This window comes from Leptinotarsa decemlineata, unplaced genomic scaffold, assembly GCF_025532065.1.
Source record: "Leptinotarsa decemlineata unplaced genomic scaffold, Ldec_3_MD MMD2_tig00026328_RagTag_RagTag, whole genome shotgun sequence".
Taxonomy (NCBI): Eukaryota; Metazoa; Arthropoda; class Insecta; order Coleoptera; family Chrysomelidae; genus Leptinotarsa; species Leptinotarsa decemlineata.
This window is the reverse complement of record NW_027412688.1, coordinates 14,842,434-14,860,483: the sequence shown is the minus strand read 5'-3', so window position 1 is coordinate 14,860,483 and position 18,050 is coordinate 14,842,434. Positions and strand designations below refer to the sequence as shown.

At 35.1% G+C, this 18,050-nt stretch overlaps 1 protein-coding gene across 1 annotated transcript in view; it reads left to right on the top strand.

Moving 5' to 3' along the window:
- The window catches only part of LOC111509471 (glutathione S-transferase 1), a 228,162-nt gene continuing 210,112 nt past the window's right edge, over positions 1–18,050 (top strand). The window contains exon 1 of the mRNA XM_074182778.1: positions 1–5. The gene's annotated coding sequence lies outside the window, so the exon portion shown is untranslated. The remainder of the gene's footprint in view (positions 6–18,050) is intronic.

Sequence of the window (18,050 nt, the reverse complement as noted above, 5' to 3'; positions counted from 1 at the left end):
TGCTGACAGTATTAAACAGAAACATTAAGTTATTTCCACCACAGAAATTTATCGTCCCGACTGAACTGTGCTTCTAGAAACAAGTCAGAAAAAAATCAAGCAATGTGTAATTTTGCCACAACAACAATTCAATTTCAGGGTGAACAGGTCGACGGATGATACAGTAACCTATCTAACAATTGAAATCAGCCCATTTATAGATCGAAAATGTCCTGCTTTATGCATATTCGTCGAACTTGCGAAGGCGCTCGATACTGTCAGTCACTCACATCTGACTTATATCCTGTAAAATATAGGCATTAGGGGAATAGCCTTGAAATTAATGGAGGATTACTTTGAGGACAGAAAACAATTAGTTGAAATTGCAAACTCAATGAGCTTTGCAGATGACACACCCATCATGTTTTAAGTAAGTGACTGGAATGCGCTGAAAGTTGAAGCCATATCTTTATGTGGTTAAGCAATCGACTTCTTGCAATATTGAAAAAACCAACTTCATGTCCTTCACATTGTATTCCTGCCAAATTTCAATTCACTGTCATTGAATGTTAGAATTAGCCCAATTCAAGTGAACTGTACTGGGAAGATTGAATATTTGGGAGTATTTCTAGACAGTGAACCAAAGTGGAATTCACCATATCTTACAAAAACTCAGATTTCTTTCATATGAATTCAAATATATTGTTGTAGATCATGCCCGAAAGAAAGTAACGCCGGCCGCTACTGGTAACCATAAACCAAACGTGACGTAGCTAATAGCGCGATATTTAACCGCTGGCGGCGGGCATATCGAGACAGTCAAGTGGATGTTGTGCGGTACGCGAAGTGATCTAGTAAGGCGATATATATTCAAATAATAGTTGAAGTTTTTAGTTGAAGTATTTGTTGCTTTTAAAGTGAAATAAAGTTGAGTTTGATTATTCAGTGTAGTCAATTATTGATCAACCCACGGGGAAATAAGTAACAATATGTCTAGTATATACTTACCATGGACTCGTGGAGAGTCATCTGAATTAAGCCCTAGTGTCATGGAGAGCAGCAGCGATCATACATATAAAGAGTCTAAAATAATTTGAAAGTGATTCTTGAGGATTATATATAATGAACTATGTATAATAAACCAAATCAACTGTATGCAGAAACTCATATTCAAGATATTTGTCAAATGTTTTGTTCAGCAGCTATCACTCGACAACATAAATACAGAAATGCTTTGATGTGAATTTCTCGCAATTATGACATCAGACAAAAAACAAGAAAACATTTTTGTTACATTCCAAAACTCAAAAAAAATTACTATGAAGCTACTTTCATTTAGGGTCAAAACTAAATAACCCTGTTCCTCCTGAAATAAAACAATTTCACACACTGAAGCTGTTTAAGAATCATATGAATCGTTAAAAACTCACTGACTTGTCGACCTGTAAAATGTATAATATGTATATAATAATGAATTAAAATAATTCATCTGAAAATATTTGATACAATTTAAATTAATATTACCTTGAATTAAAAAACAAGATATGTATGTATATGTTCATACAGGGCCGTCGCCATGGGGGGAGAGGGGAGCCTCCCCCTGCTTTTTTGATTTGCGAAAAAGTTGGTAAATTTTTGGTCATATAGTAAAATAATAGTAAAAAAATAATAAAAATAAGAAAATAAAAATGAGAGAAATGAAAAGGAGAGGTAATAAGAAAAGGGAAAGAACCAGGAGAAGGTTGGGATTTCCCAACATGCATAACTTGAAGAAAATTCTGAGTTGTTTGAAATCTTCAAAAAAGTTTAATTTTTCCCAAGTAAGAAAACAGTCCTGAACAGTCCACAAATTTTGAAGTGTCAATTTCGGGCCGTGAAGATAGAAATAATAATAGTAGAAAACAATAAGCAAAATATTTGAGTGTTGTTTCCTTTCATTTATATTGAATATTCCTATACATGGTGGAAGACCAAGGACCTTGGTCCAAAGTAGAATAATTCCCATTATTATTTTTATAATCACCAACATTTATTTTTGTTTGTGCATACCCTAACGGGTATAAACATTCAGCCAATCTTTCGATAGCTAAGTAAAAAAATTAATATATTATAGTAGTAACTAATCCCTCGGCTTTCATTTTTTCGAAAGTTGGGAAATTTTGCTGATGGGGTTGGGAAAATTTGGATTCCCTCCCCCCTGGTTTTTCTTTTCGCTACGGCCCTGTGTGCATATGTATGTATGTGTGGGTGAGAATATGTAGGTATGTGGATATGAACTCATTTGTTTATATACCTGATGAAAGAATGTCCAATAAATGTTTGTTGGTATATCCATATTGTCTCCAATTTTTTATTTTGGATATCACCGACTTATTGGAAAACACCAAGAATCCAACATATTGCTTTCATGACAGCACACTTGTCCCGTCATTCAATTTGGATTCCAGGAGATCGGTTGCGGATGCATATTTACCGGCAGCAGGAGATTGCATATCTTAATGAATATCTAGAAGTGATTTCGAATTAGGGTGAAAGTAACCAGGTTCAACTCAATGCCACGAAAACCCAAGCATCGGTTTTCTTCGATTAAGTTTGCTGGGGGTTAAAATGGACACCAATATGTCTTGGCATAATCATGTCGCTGGAAATGCAAAGGCTGCTTCTCAAAAGGTTGCAATACTGTTCCGAACCAGAAAACTTTACACATCTCAGCAACTTTCGATGCTTTATTAAGCTCAGATCAGACCTTCTTTGAAGTACTGTTCTCATGTATGGAGCTCCACTCCTAAACATATCCTGAAGCTACTGGATATTTTACAGAAAAAATCCATTTGCCTGATTGGAGATACGAACATCACTTGCAACCTAGATAGTCTGGAGCACCGAAGAAAAATTGGAGAATTGTCTCTTTTTTATAGATAATTCCACGGGAGGTGTTCATGTGACTTGGCACATTTGATTCCACATATCAGAAATACGCGACGGACTGTGGCTGCTCATCATTTTAAGATTCAACTCAGTACACCTCGAACTCTACTGTTTATGAACTCTTTCATCTGAAGAACTGCGTTTATGTAGAATAAACTTCCTGAGAACGTTTTTTCAAATAAATTTATCCCCAACGTGAATCGCTACTTTTGCACAGGCACTGCTCATGGGGCGCCTTGAAGACTTTCCTGTAGTGCTTGTGTTTTGTCTTGAAAAAATACTTCATTAGTTATTTCTCAACATTCAGGAAATTTCCTATTGTGGTATGTACTCTTCATCTACATTATTCAAACAGTTAATTTTTGTTGTATATCTATACAGTGCGAATAAATAAATGAATATCATGAAAAACGAGAAATGGAACTTTCTATGTTTTGGCCACTTTCATTTGTAACGAATATTACTGCAGTTTCGTCCTGTGAGGTCATTCTCAAACAACTACAATAAACAATAATTATAATTAATATTACTGGAGTTTTTCCCAACACTGAATCGTTATTTTTACACCTCGACACGTGTTTCGATCATCAAGTAATCATCTTCAAGAGGAAGTTTAAACTTGAAGATGATCACTTGGTGATCGAAACATGTGTCGAGGTGTTAAAAATAACGATTTGGGAAAAACTCCAGTTATATTCATTACTACACCAAAGGTTCCAAACAGTGCATCATAAGTAAATAATTATAATTGTTTGAAAATGTCCTTATTGGACGGGACTGCAGTAACATTAGGTAGTTGCAAATAAAATTGGTAAAAAACAGAGAATGTTTCATTTTTCATGATAATCTCCTAGCTACCACGTAGTAACGGGTACATCGATTAATTTAAATGAATATCATTAGTATTACATGTAATTGGAATGCTAGTATTATACCAGAATTTTCAATTCCAAAGTCAGAACTATAAATCGTCATCACTTTCCATAGATTTTTCACGAAATTTGTTTTTCTGTTTTTAAAAAGACGCCTGGTGGCTTCATAAAGAAGAGCAGCTTCGCTGGAGTTTCTAATGAAACGTTTTCGATTAGGAACATTTTCACCTATAACTGTAGAGGAATCAATGACCGATTTATACACCAAAAGTTACTTCCAAAAAATGTGCATGCGTTTACCAACAGGGTGGTCAATTTATTTGAAACATAACCCTCTCCTTTGATGATATTGGCATTCTGCTCTCATAAGTAGACCACAAGCCCGTGCTAAATTTTTGGAGGTTAATTTTGTACCTCCAAGAATTATAAAAAAAGTTTATAGTCCTGAAATAGAAAATTAGTTTTAGCCTTATGCCGTCATAGTTATAGGTGGGGCTGGTGAAAATTTTGGAAAGGTGAAAACAATAACCTATGTGGGGAAGATTTCTTATAAGTTTTTGCTCGGCTTTCATAAATTCAAATACTAATCCGGATAAACGCCTTTCAAAAATGGAACAGAAAAACATAAAAAAGAATAATATCCTGAAAGTTGACCTCTATAGCGAAGATGATAAATTTCTATAGGGCTTTTGTGGGATTGAGTTTTTCATTTCAAAATATGTCATTCATTTCGTCGTACCATACAAATTAGTTGATTCATGGGGCGGTAAACGGTAAGATCAACCATAGAAGAATAAATGGCATTGAACCCTAATTTACAAATAATTTTCAAGAAACCGTATAGTAATTTATAACCTTCTCCAAAATGATTTTTTTTCTATGTTTCTGACCCATATTTTTTGTACGATGTTAGATAACAAAAAATCCTAGTCGTCATTAGTATCTGAATTTCGGAAAGCCGTACAAGACTATTTTACAAATTTGTCCAAACTTGGATTACTGTTCTCTGTTTTCCAACATGTAGGTAAGACCCAAAACTGACATTTTCTATTTCAGAACTATGGATATCATACATTTTCAATAGGTAACGCTCGCCATTCACTTCTTTGATATGAAAATACTATGTTTTTCTTTAACAACGTTGTATTGAACCAATTTATTAATTTTAAATTTGTATCATCAATGTAGAAGTAAAAGATGAAATGAATGTTTGGTGTATGAATCAGTCTTTACACAGTATTACTATTACTAAAAGTGTTTTTTTTACAGAATATTGAATTAAAATGATATATCTAAAATTACTTTTTTCAATTTGTTGGTCGCAAAATAGAGAAACAATGAAGGGTACAACAAAATCTTCCAACTTATCAGTTTTTAATTGATTGTTATTCCTCAATAAATAATGATATTGACAAAATTATTAAAACTTTCGCGGCCGAGGTTTTCAGTGTCACTATTTTCATCGGAGATTTCAACTCAAAATGTATAAACCTCTGAAGAAGCTTAACACTCACACCAGCGAAACGTCAGAAAGAATTTCCAAAAATCCACGGTTCATACCAGAAAAATAGTGACACTGAAATGATGCCAATAGGCCAAATGCGGTCTAATCCTTTTGAATGCCGAAGGCACTTTGAATATTATGGTGGAGTCTAAGACGTAATTCAAGCGCCTTCGCCAAAATAGTTTATTGATAAAGGACAGTAAATCAAGGGCGTACCTAAGTCATATTGAAGTATTAAGGGTAACAAGTTGGTTATGTTCGTGAATAGAAGGTGCAACAATAGTTTTTACTAGCACTAGTCACAGACTTTCTGAAACTCGTGTTACTATCAACATTTTTTCAATAAAATTTTCTGACTCTTTCTTTATTCGTTTGTTATAGACATAGACTACATAGACGTTTCCTCCATTATTTATTGCTGCCGATGTATCATTTTTGATGACTTGAGGAATTTTCAGGGGTTTGCACTTTCAATGGAATAAGAATGTGTTACAGTTCTTACCGAGAACTTGAAAATGATCAACAGATTCAACACACACAAATATGAATAACCAAGAAAAGTACTTGATGAAAATACTGCGTAAACGCAATGTATTTTCAAAACATCACAGAAAAATTCAGATACAGAAATACAGCGAGGACACCCTGTACATGTATTGAAACCCACAGACTCGACAGGAAACAAGTATGAAAGAGTGGGAAATTTAAATTTCAAGATTTGTGCATCAAAATTCATTGAAATTCGAAAAACAGATAACCGATATAAGTTATAAATAAATGTCAGATGAAATAAAATTGATATCTGTGATGAAAATTTGAAAAAGGCATAATGAACTAATTGTTATCATTTAGGAAAGATAAAAAATTAAAAAAATATTGTTGCGAACCATTTCCTTATAAACAGACATCAAGTGATGCTTTTTAAAATATTTATATTTGGACATAACGGATTAACAGAACGGAAAAACAGATTTCAAACAGATTTTTTTTAAACATAGGTGAGGTTAACCATTTTTGTTCAAAATTGTTAAATGAAAATATATCTAAACTTAAGAACCAATGTAAAAATCGTTGAATAGATAAATGTTCTGTTATTGAAGTTGAAAATTTGTAGTTATGAAAATTGAGAGGTGATAACTAGGGGAAGTAAGAGATTTTCAACTTTTTTGTCAACAAATGGATTCTTCTCAAGGCGACGAATGTGAACGTCATGAGAAATTTTTCTTTCCAGATATTTGTAAAATACTGTACGAAAACTTAAAAATTGAACATAATTGTATCATATACAGTGAATTAAAAGTAAATTCAGTGTTTACCTGCCTGTCAAGCCCGTTCCTGTGAAATATCCACAAGTTCCAGCTCCGAAGTGTAGAAAAATCACACCACACACCAACGTTGGAGGAAAACAAGATATTTACCGATTCAGTCAGTGCCCTTGAATAATAAACTGACATTTTAAAGAGTACGTTAGGATATTCACACTAAAATAGTTTGGTGTAGATTTAGGACATTTTTAGAATTAAGTAATTTTCTCTTTTGCTAATTTATATATATATATATATATATATATATATATATATATATATATATATATATATATATATATCAATATGGGAATGATCAGAAAGTATTCATCTATTTATCTTTTGATTTTCATGGAATTATTTTCCAGCAGCTTGACTGCTTTAACCTTTGTCGATTTTATATATATGAAAAAGTTACGATATTGAAATTGACCTGACGTTTTGTACTACCAAAAAGATACTTAGCCAGTAATTTATTTAGTTTACCCCATGGTTGTTAAGGGTGGAAAACGCAACCCCTAAAACTTATTTCCAATGTAACTTTTTGTCTTAATATTTGCTTACCATTTAAAAATTTATTTCCGATAGCCTGTTCACAGTCTAAACAAAAAATGTCTCTTGGGTTTTTGCCCAAAATGAACCAGTTCGCAGCAAAAAATTATTTTACGAACAACTACAGAGATACATCGTCATAAATGCGAACTGGATTTATTGTTATTTTGAAGGTAGTACCTGCATGCATTAAACGATTGAAGGGTAATGAACAAAACTAATTTATCAATAACAAAACACACAACAAGTAGAAATCATAGTAAATGTTCAATATGTCTACCTTCAGACATTACGCATGCGTCTAGACGTCGGCGCATTGAGCCACGTATTCGCTCAAATATTCCTGGAGTCTCTCTGATTACCCTGTACGCATCGATGATGCGGTTTCTTAAGTCCTCTACATCGCGAATAGGAGTACGATGAACCAAATGCTGTAAAAGGCCCCAAATTGAGAAATCGACAGGATTGAGATCCGGGGATCGAGAAGACCAGTTCTGTGGTCCTCCTCGACCTATCCACTGATTTGAATATGTTTCAGTCAAATGCTGACTTGCTACTTGACTAAAATTGGCGGGAGCCCCATCATGCATAAAAAACATATCCCTTCTGACGCCTAAGACAAACATGAAGTGAGGAGCTTCCTGGGTCTAAGCACCTACTATCGTCGGTTCGTGGAAGGATTTGCAAATATTGCGGCACCTCTTCATAAGTTGACAGAAGACCGAGTCAAATTCGTCTGGTCCAACGAAAGTGAACGAGCATTTGGGAAACTGAAAGTTGCTCTATGTTCCAGCCCCATTTTAAATTTCCCACGTCGACGAGGCCTGTTCGTCCTGGACACAGATGCCAGTAATAATAGTATAGGAGCCGTACTATCACAGGAACAGGATGGTCAGGAAAAAGTAATTGAGTTCTTCAGCAAAGTACTGACCAGGCCAGAAAGGATCTATTGCGTAACCAGAAAGGAACTACTGGCAATAATTAAGGCTGTAGATCACTTCTACAAATATCTGTATGGAAGAGAGTTCCTTATCAGAACAGATTATGCAGCTCTGAAGTGATTACTCGAAATGAAGACTCCTGAAGGACAAGTAGCAAAATGGATTGAGAAGCTGAACCAGTATCACTTCAAGATAAAACATCGACCAGGACGACTGCATAATAACGCAGATGCCTTGTCCAGAAGACCTTGTTCGGATGTTTGTAAACACTGTGAGCGAATTGATCCATGGTGGTAAATCAGAAGGACATCTAGGAGTTAACAAGACCTTGGATAAAATACGACAAAGGTTTAACTGGGGTCAGTGTCGAGAAGATGTAGAGCGATGGTGCCGAAGATGCTCAAGATGCGAAGCCAGCAAAGATCCTAGAACAAGATCCAGAAGTGAGATGAAACAATACAACGTTGGTGCTCCCTTCGAACGGATCGCCATCGATGTAGCCGGACCATTTCCGATGACGAATGATGGCAACAAATACATCCTAGTTGCCATGGACTACTTCAGTAAATGGGTTGAAGCTTACGCCTTGCCTAATCAAGAAGCATCCACAGTTGAAAGAGCTCTGGTGGATAACATGTTTGCAAGGTTTGGTGTGCCAAAGGAGTTACATTCCGATCAAGAAATTCGAATTTATTCAAGAAAGTCTGTGAATTGATGGGAATTAGCAAGACCAGAACAACTGCCCTCCAACCACAGTCTGATGGCATGGTCGAGAGGTTCAACAGGACTATGGAAAAACATCTTTTCAAAGTAGTAGAAGAGCATCAAAAAGACTGGGATCAACATCTTCAACTATTCTTGATGGCCTACCGAGCAGCCGTGCACGATTCCACAAAGCTCACCCCAGCCAGTATCATATTCGGAAGAGATCTTAGCTTGTCCTGTAACTTGGTGTTCGGATCACCAAGTGCTGAAAATAAAGAGGTGGAAGATTACGCAGACGAACTGCGAGATAGCTTGACGAGGATCCACGAAATTGCTAGAAGAAGATTAAAGATGACTAGTGACAGGATGAAGGCTCGATACGATCTCAAGGCAAATACTGGTGGATTCAAAGAAGGAGATCGAGTGTGGCTGTACAACCCTCGTCGTAGAAAAGGAATGTCCCCCGAATTAACACCATCTTGGGAAGGACCCTACACGATAGTAAAGAGAATAAATGACGTGGTGTATAGGATTCAACGTAACCCCAGAGCAAAAAATGAAGGTCATTCACCTAGAAAGACTCAAACGATACAATGGGACAACGACATATTGTTTGATCGGGACGATCAAATTTGAGAGGGGGAAAATCCCTAACGCCGCAGCTGACTACAGTCACCCAATTCGACGAAGGGACATCTACCTGAGCATGACGCCACACGCGCGTTGCCTCCCTAGGCGGTAACTGGAAAAGTTTCGAAAAGAATTCCAACGCTGATCCTGAGAGCGAAACATCGCGATGGATATGGAATTTCTAGAAATTCTAGATGCATCGATCTTACTATAAAAGAGCGAGTTCCTTCGGCAAGAGTAGTAGTAAGAGAGTGTTCGAAGTCTCAAGCAAGCGAGTATTCTAAGTGAATTATAATCAGTGCAGTAGTTGTGTATTAAGTAAATAAAAGTTGTCTAAGTATTATTAGTGTTGTTGTTTTAAAAACGAACCCCAAATAAATATCGTAACAATAATCTTGTCCCGAGAAAAACTACATTCGTCTGCGAATTCTATCGACTTCAGAAAGTCACAATTTCTTCTAATCATTTCCAGCATCTAATTGCAAAATTCAAGACGATTCGGAAAGTCTCACGGTAACAGTGCCTGTACTCGTTGCAGATGGTAAGGGTATAAGAGTTGTTCTTTTAAAATTCGAAATACCGTCATATGATCAACATTTAACTGGAAAGCAATCTTTCTAGTATTGGTAGTAGGTTGTTCTTCAATCAAACTAAGTATTGTTTCCTCAAGCTGTTGTGTTCGTACTTTTCGATGGCGACCACAATCCTGTGTTCTTTTTTCGAATGAACCATATTCTCGTAATCGTTGATGAAGTCTGGCAAATATTTTATGTGAAGGATGCTGCTGTTGAGGATACATTTCAGCATATCTTCTAGAAACTTCTAACCCATTCCCCTGCGACAGACCGTAAACATAATGCATATCAGCCATTTCCTCATTTGTGTATGCCATTTTAATAACAAGTGAATTATTAAAGTAACAAATTAAGAACAGAACAACAACACTCAATTAGTATTAATTCAATTTCGAAAATTTACAAACTGGCAGCGTCATACCAATTCAATTGTCACTATCGCTAATAGCGACCTACTAGATCGATTAGTTTCGTATTTTCGAATTTATGACGATGTTGTTGTTCGTAAAATAATTTTTTGCTGCGAACTGGTTTATTTTGGGCACAAAACCCAAGAGACATTTTTTTTTTTAAATGAAACAGGCTATCGGAAATGAGTTTTTAAATGGTAAACAAATAATACGAAAAGTTTCATTGGAAATAAATTTTAGGGGTTGCGTTTTCCACCCCTTACAACCATGGGGTAAGCCAAATAAATTTCTGGCTATGTGCCTTTTTGGTACCACAAAATTTCAGGTTAATTTCAATATTGTAGCTTTTTTAGTGCTTGTGAAAAAAATTGTTATACACATTTTATGTAACCCCTTTAAGGGGCTGTCCCTCAACAAGGGATGCTCCAATGAAATTCCTTTATATGAAAGATCCTATCTTTTTTTCGACGAGGAGAATAAGGTTTACGACACTCCTCCAACCACATTGGAAAATATGAAGGAGATTATAAGGGCAGCTTTTCGAAGAGGGACGCCTCAAATATTAATAAGTGTTAAGCATTCTTTCATAGGAGAGAGAGAGTGAATCTTTGTATTCAACAGGATGGTTGTCATTTCGAGCACCTACTTTGAATTAAATACATTTGTATTTGATATTTTGGTGTTGTTTCAGTTGAATAATAAAAAAAATGTTTAGCCTGTTTAATGAACTACTGTCAAATATGAATGTTATTTCAGTGAAAAGTAAATATTTTCGATGAAATAGAGTATAACAATTGTCAATAAGAATTCTGGTAGCAAATCAAATTAATGTCGTTTCAAAGATGGATTCAAAGAATGCATTGAAATAAGAACTACTAAATGTCGTATCATGCAAATAAAACTCTGAGATCCTTTATTTGGGTTTATTTGCTTCTCATACTCCAATGTTTCCGATAGCTGTCTTAAATTCTATTCTAATACATAATCAGACAAGTGCACAGTGTTTTAACATTTCTCTTAGGCCTGCTTAAACTGATATCTGTCTGTGTTGCTTTTTTACTTTCTACACTTTCACTTTTCACTTGCACCACACTTTGACAATTTTCATTTTCATCCTGAGTATAGTCACCTTCATAACAAATTTCATTTCGATCGTTTACATTTTCAAATTTTCTCTGAACATGATTTTCTTTATGTTTCAAGAACAAATCAGGTATAGGTGGTTCAGCCTGGATATTAGATGAATGATAGGTAGCTTGAACAAAATGCCACCGATTTCGCCTATATTTTCCACTACTGGTTTCAACTATATACGAACGTGGTTCTTCATATATATCAGTTATCTTTCCGTACTGTCTTAAATCAATTACCGAAACTGAATCGCCTATGTTTAAGGGAGTCATATCCTTAGCTCTATGTCTCTTATTAGAGTTTTTAGCTTGTTTCTCTTTTATTTCCTTCTCTATCCCACTGAAATGAGACCGAGTATCAACAATTTTCTCTAGCTTACTAGGTAACTGGGGTAAGTTAGTACGTAACTTTCTGGACATTAATAATTCACTTGATGAAAAACCTGACTCTAATGGAGTTGTTCTATATGCTAATAGAGCCAAAAATATGTCAGCTCAATTTTTCTCAATCATAGTTTAGCCGTTTGCACCGTTCTCTCGACCAAACCATTACTCTGAGCAAAATAAGGACTACTACTTGTTATATGTAAAAAGTTATATTCACAAGCAAAATCTTTCAATTTCGAAGAAAATTAAGGTCCATTATCGGATCTAACTACCTCAGCAATGCCATACCTAGTAAATAATTCTTTAACTTTCACAATGATATTGTTCTCATTCATGTTGGTTAATTCAAAAATTTCGAAAAAACGTGAGTAATAGTCTACTACAATTAGATACCATTTCTCAAGTTTGAAAAGATCTATTGCTATTTTCTGCCATGGTCTTGTTGCCATTTTATCTTTATGGAAAGTTTCTTTGGTGTATATTACTAATTTGACCTCTCAAGAAATATTAATAAAATAAATACAACGATAAAAATTAATTGGCGCTCCGGGGCGACTTCATTGATTCCAGTGGCGCATTTGCTTTTTCAGCTGCAGGAAAACCCGGAAAAACCTGCAGCACCACATCATCTGAAGATCTTGATCTAACAATGTCCTCTCTCTCATAAAACAAAATGTAGGGTGTCTCCAGAGGCTCCAATAAATTCAATGCATCGCCAGAACACTTCGTGACACGACTATCGTCAAACTTAAACCAGTCCGTTTCTTCTTTGACCAAGGCGTAATAATGACCACATTCAACGCCAGAACCACAGTGAACAATGACTGCATGAATATTATAACAGTGGTCTGCTAGGTTGAAATGTTCATCTATTTCGAACCTTCCAAAGAGTTTCTTGCTTCCGTTAGAGGTTTAGTCTTGTTTGAAAATCATCAGTGTTATTATTAGATTGACTGGTGCCTCAGCTATACTTGTTTCCTTATAACAGTCAGTTAGTTTGGCGCATATTTGACAATACAGTTGATCATCACCTGTTAAAAATTCCATTTTCAGATGATTTAACAATAAGCTTGGCACGGACTGGTAATTAGTCGTATTAGGAAAAGCTAGATGAAATTCCAGAAATTCCAGAAATTCACAAAGTAAACAAGTGAGGATTTTTCCAGCAAAAGATTTACAAACACAAGACGAGATGGGTTGTACGGAATCATTCAGTCCAGAGCGGCTGGGAGTATTGATTTTGCTATTGTTTTGCTCACGAAGAGTATTCAACAAGAACCTCAAGAGTTCGGAACAATCCTCTTGTTGTCCTAACGAGTATCTAGTGGACTTCAAAGACTCCAGGAAATCGGTTGGAGGGAAAGATGATACCTTCTTACGAAACTGCAGCTGCATGAACAGTTGTTTGAGTTTGATGAATAAGCAGGAAACATTCTCGTTCTCGTTCATCATTAAAACTTCGTTCTTGAAATTCTTCGTCATGAACAACACTTGTAAAATGCTATTCATGTAACAAGTGTTTCCTAAATTGTCCAATCCAATTTTCTTCTCTAGATTTTCAGGACAACTCTCTACTGATTCGTAAGGAAGAACACGTTTCATAGAATCTCCATAAGAACCATTTCTCAAGCTGCGATCGATCCTTCCAAGTGTTGCATCAGTTTTCAATACAATGTGGACAAGATTTCACAAGATTCTCAATTTGTGTTGACAACCCTAATATCCACCAGACACTAGATTTAGCTCTTTCCCTACATTTAACGATACCTAAATGCCCTGTATGTATGAATTCCAAACACTTTAGATGTAAAGTTTTGGGTATAATAATTCGTGATCCTTTCAAAAGTAAAGATTCATTATAAGAGATTTCATACCTATACTGATTATAAGGTAGAAACTCAATAGACAACTTTGATTTTTCTGGCCAAGAAGTTAAACAATATTCCTTCAGATTTTGTAAAATATAATCTTTATTTTGTTCATCCCTAACTAGCTGAAAAAAATAATCTTTAACTGGCAAATTTTTTATAATTGACCTAACGTACATCCCTACTTCATGCGTTAACTCATAATTATCATGCTTACTTATTGCACTTTTTAACGGACTCCTACTAAGAGTGTCTGCGACTACTAAATTTTTTCCAGGAGTGTATATAACTGTATACCTGTATTTCATAAGTCGCATACGAAAACGTTGCAATCTTGGTGTCAAGTCATCCAAGTAGGATCTGTAATAAAGGTTTATGATCTGTTTCAAAAATTAGGTTTTGCGCTCCATAAATGTAGTCAGAAAAATATTCTGCAGCCCAAGTTAGTGCCAAGGCTTCCTTCTCGATCTGCGCATACCGTGTTCCAGCTTTAGACAGTAAACGAGATGAAAATGCTACAATTTCTCTAGTAGAGTCATCATTTAGTTGCATAAGACAACTTCCAAGGCCATAACAGCTCGCGTCCGCACTTACTATGATACTTTTATTTAAATCAAAAAACGCTAAATTAGGAGTGCTCTGTAATAAGTCTTCAATTGTTTTAAAAGCATTGTCTTGGGCAACTTCCCAAACAAAATTAACTTCCTTTTTCAGAAGCGCTCTAAAGAGGCTCTAAAATTTCTGACTTGTTATGGATATATTTTCCAGTAAAATTTATCATACCTAATAACCTTAAAAGTTCGGTTTTATTTTCAGGATTGGGAAATTCACGTATTGCTTTAACTCTATCGGGATCGATTGATATTCCCTCATGAGATATTAAATGACCTAAATATTTAACACAATTTGATCCTATAATGCATTTTTTCTTGTTTAAAGTAATACCTTCTACGTGTAGTTTAGCTAAGACTTTACTGAGAATCTTATCATGTTTTTCAATATTAGGTGCATAAATCAAAATATCATCCATATGGAAGTTCACCTTCCATGCCTGCAACAATTTTTGCAAAATTCATTGAAAAATATTCGGGAGCACAAGATATTCCAAACTGAAGTCGTTTGAAGAAAAACCGCCCAAACGGTGTAATAAACGTAGTCAATAATTGGCTTCCTTTATTTAGCTTGATTTGATAAAATCCACTTGTAGCGTCTGATTTTGAAAAATATTTAAAACCTTCAAGTTGTGAAAGAGTATGTTCTATTTTAGGTAGAGGATAATGTGCTCGTAGAACACCTTCACTTAGCTTTGTATAATCACAACATAGTCTCACTGTGTCACCCTTGTCCACACATACTATAGGTAGTTACCCATTTGGTAGGTGTTTCTATTGGCTCAATAATATCTAGTTTCACTAATTTATCTAATTCCATCTTCAATTTTGGAAGTAATGGTAATGGAACGGATCTTGGTACTGACTGCACAAACGGCTTCGCATCACGTTTCATTTCAATAGTCATTTCTGTTTTAAACTGAACTATTCCACTAAAAATTCCATCATATGCTCGTTCAATAATTTCTACATTCAATTTATTAAATGCTCTACCATCATTGTCAATATTTATACTTTGAACACTTACTTTGTTTCCAGGAAAATTCAAAACCTTAAAACGTAAAATAGAAGCTCTACATAAAATCGGTTGCTTAAGTTTTCTTACAACATACATTTTCTTTACATACGTGATACCCTCATAGGCTACATTTACCTGAAATTTACCAACTACATCTAATTTATGATCATCTGGCCCTCGCACAGGCTCACACTCTGTAATTTTATTCATTTATTCCTTAGATAATTTTTCAAAAAGAAAACAGTTTACATCTGCCCCAGAGTCTACAAAAAATGGATACTTATATTTACCATCTATAAGCATATCAACATACCAGTGATCTTTATTACTTAAATAGATTTGTCCATTGAATTGGTCTATACTATCCAAGTTTACCTGTGAACCTTCAGCTCCTACTGCTCGGATTCTTTTTTTTATGCAAACCACACTCCAGTGTCCCTTCTTTCCGCAAGTTCTGCATACTGAATTCTTGGCTGGGCACCTATCCCGTCCACACAACCTATTATAGCACAATACTTGTATTTGGGGTTTTCCAGTACTCCTGATTTTTCTTGTTTTCCACTATCCTTGTATCCATCAGTTTTAGCCTTATAGTCCTTTTGAAACTTCTTGACGTTATGATGTACAACTGCTACTTCTGGATATTTTTCTTGTCTTGAAATTTTGTTTTGAGGATTTTGTAATTCGGCCTGTCTAGTTAAAACTGCATCAGCTAAACTCAAATTACGTTGTAGTTGTAGACGTTCGCTGACCTTTATATCAGCTATTCCCACCACAATCCTATCTCGGATTGACTCATCTTTGAGGGCTCCATAATTACAATGTTCTGCCAAGGTGTGAAGCGACGTTATGAAACTATCGACACTTTCCCCCGGTCTTTGGGTCCCCGCATTAAATTTGTATCTTTCGAATATTACATTTCGTTGGGGTATAAAATGCGAATCAAATTTAGCTAGAATATCATGAAAAGTAGTGTTTACTCCTGCTAGTTGGAATTGAATAAGTATTTCCTGTGCCTCACCGCCCATGAGGTAGACTAGCATATCTATTTTCTCTTCATCAGATTCCTTGCCAAAACCACTCATTGACATAAAACGCTCAAACCTCTTTTTCCATTGTGGCCATTCCTGTGGTTTGGTAAAGTTAAATTCACTGGGAGGCGAAAAATTCGCAAACGTTTCTATCCTGGGCACCGTGTCCGCCCCTGCTCTATTATCGGTTCCGGTAGGCATATTTCTTTCCTTCTTTTTGCTTCGCTGCAACCGTCAACTCTGGCACAAGATGGCTTCTCTCGAACTCCGTGAGCTACGATATTGAAACGAAAAAGATTTGAAGACTTTCTTGATTCGATACTCTCACTTTTAATTGTTGTGAGTCACCACTGCCACCATGTCGTATCATGCAAATAAAACTCTGAGATCCTTTATTTGGGTTTATTTGCTTCTCAATACTTCATAATTTGCTCACCAGAATATATCACATCGACCTCACCTTCTTGACCTCTGTCAAAGCCTAGAACACCACTCAACAGAGTTACAGACACAGGACGCCAACAACCATGGAGTATGTAGAACATTACATTACACTAAAAAGCCAATATTTGAAAAACTATTTAATTTAAGTTTAAGAAATCCTGAAATGAAATGAAAGATAATTGAATTTTATATTGTTTACCAAAAATACAGGATGTTCAATTGGAAATAAAATTATCTTGGTTCGAAATTATAAAAAGTAACAATTATTTTTGAACCTTCTGTATAATATTGAGAAACAGGTTTCTCAATAGTCCAAAACCTTTTTCATGCTTGATCAGAATTCGAGGGGATAATTTCTATACATTTCGATGTTATTTTGTTTCCAATTGTACCATTTTCATAAATAGTTAGGTATATTGTACCTTATATGAAATCATATAATTTTTTCTTGTCCTATTCATAAGTGTAATGAAATACAGGGTGTTCCGTTTAAAAACAAACCACTTTGATATTTCACCGTTTTCTGAGCCACCCGGTAGACTCCAAAATAATTTCCTTCTGCAGCGTTGAACAATATACATATAATGAAATGGAGAAATTCTTAATAAAAGTAATGGTTTGGATTACAACAAACGTGTCGTATGAGGTTTCCACCCTGTATAATATGAAATAATATATTTTTAACGACATGCCTACGAAACTGATAGTTGTCTAATAAAAATTATTTCAACGTTGATCGTCACCTTTTTTCATCTAGCTTATAATTTAGGCATTTCTGTTGAACAATGAAGGTTGCAAATCTATTTTATATAAATATTGCGTTCATCGCAGATTTCTGGGAATATTTTTAATTTTGTTTTCATTCATATGCAAATATTTAACCCTGCAGGAGACGCGTCATTAATTTTTACACCAAAGAACGCTTTGGGTCTAATATACCCAAAAGGAGAAAAATCAAATTTTCTAAATACATATTTATTTCTGATAAGGTGTTACATAAATCATTTATATGGACAAATAATTATGGAAAGAACGAGAAACAATGTCCTATTTTTGAAACAAAAAAAATCGAATTAAAATAAAAACGGTATGCATTTTTGGTATCGTTGCACTAAACACCATGAATAACAATTATTCCGAAAAATTTGTCGTATATGCTTG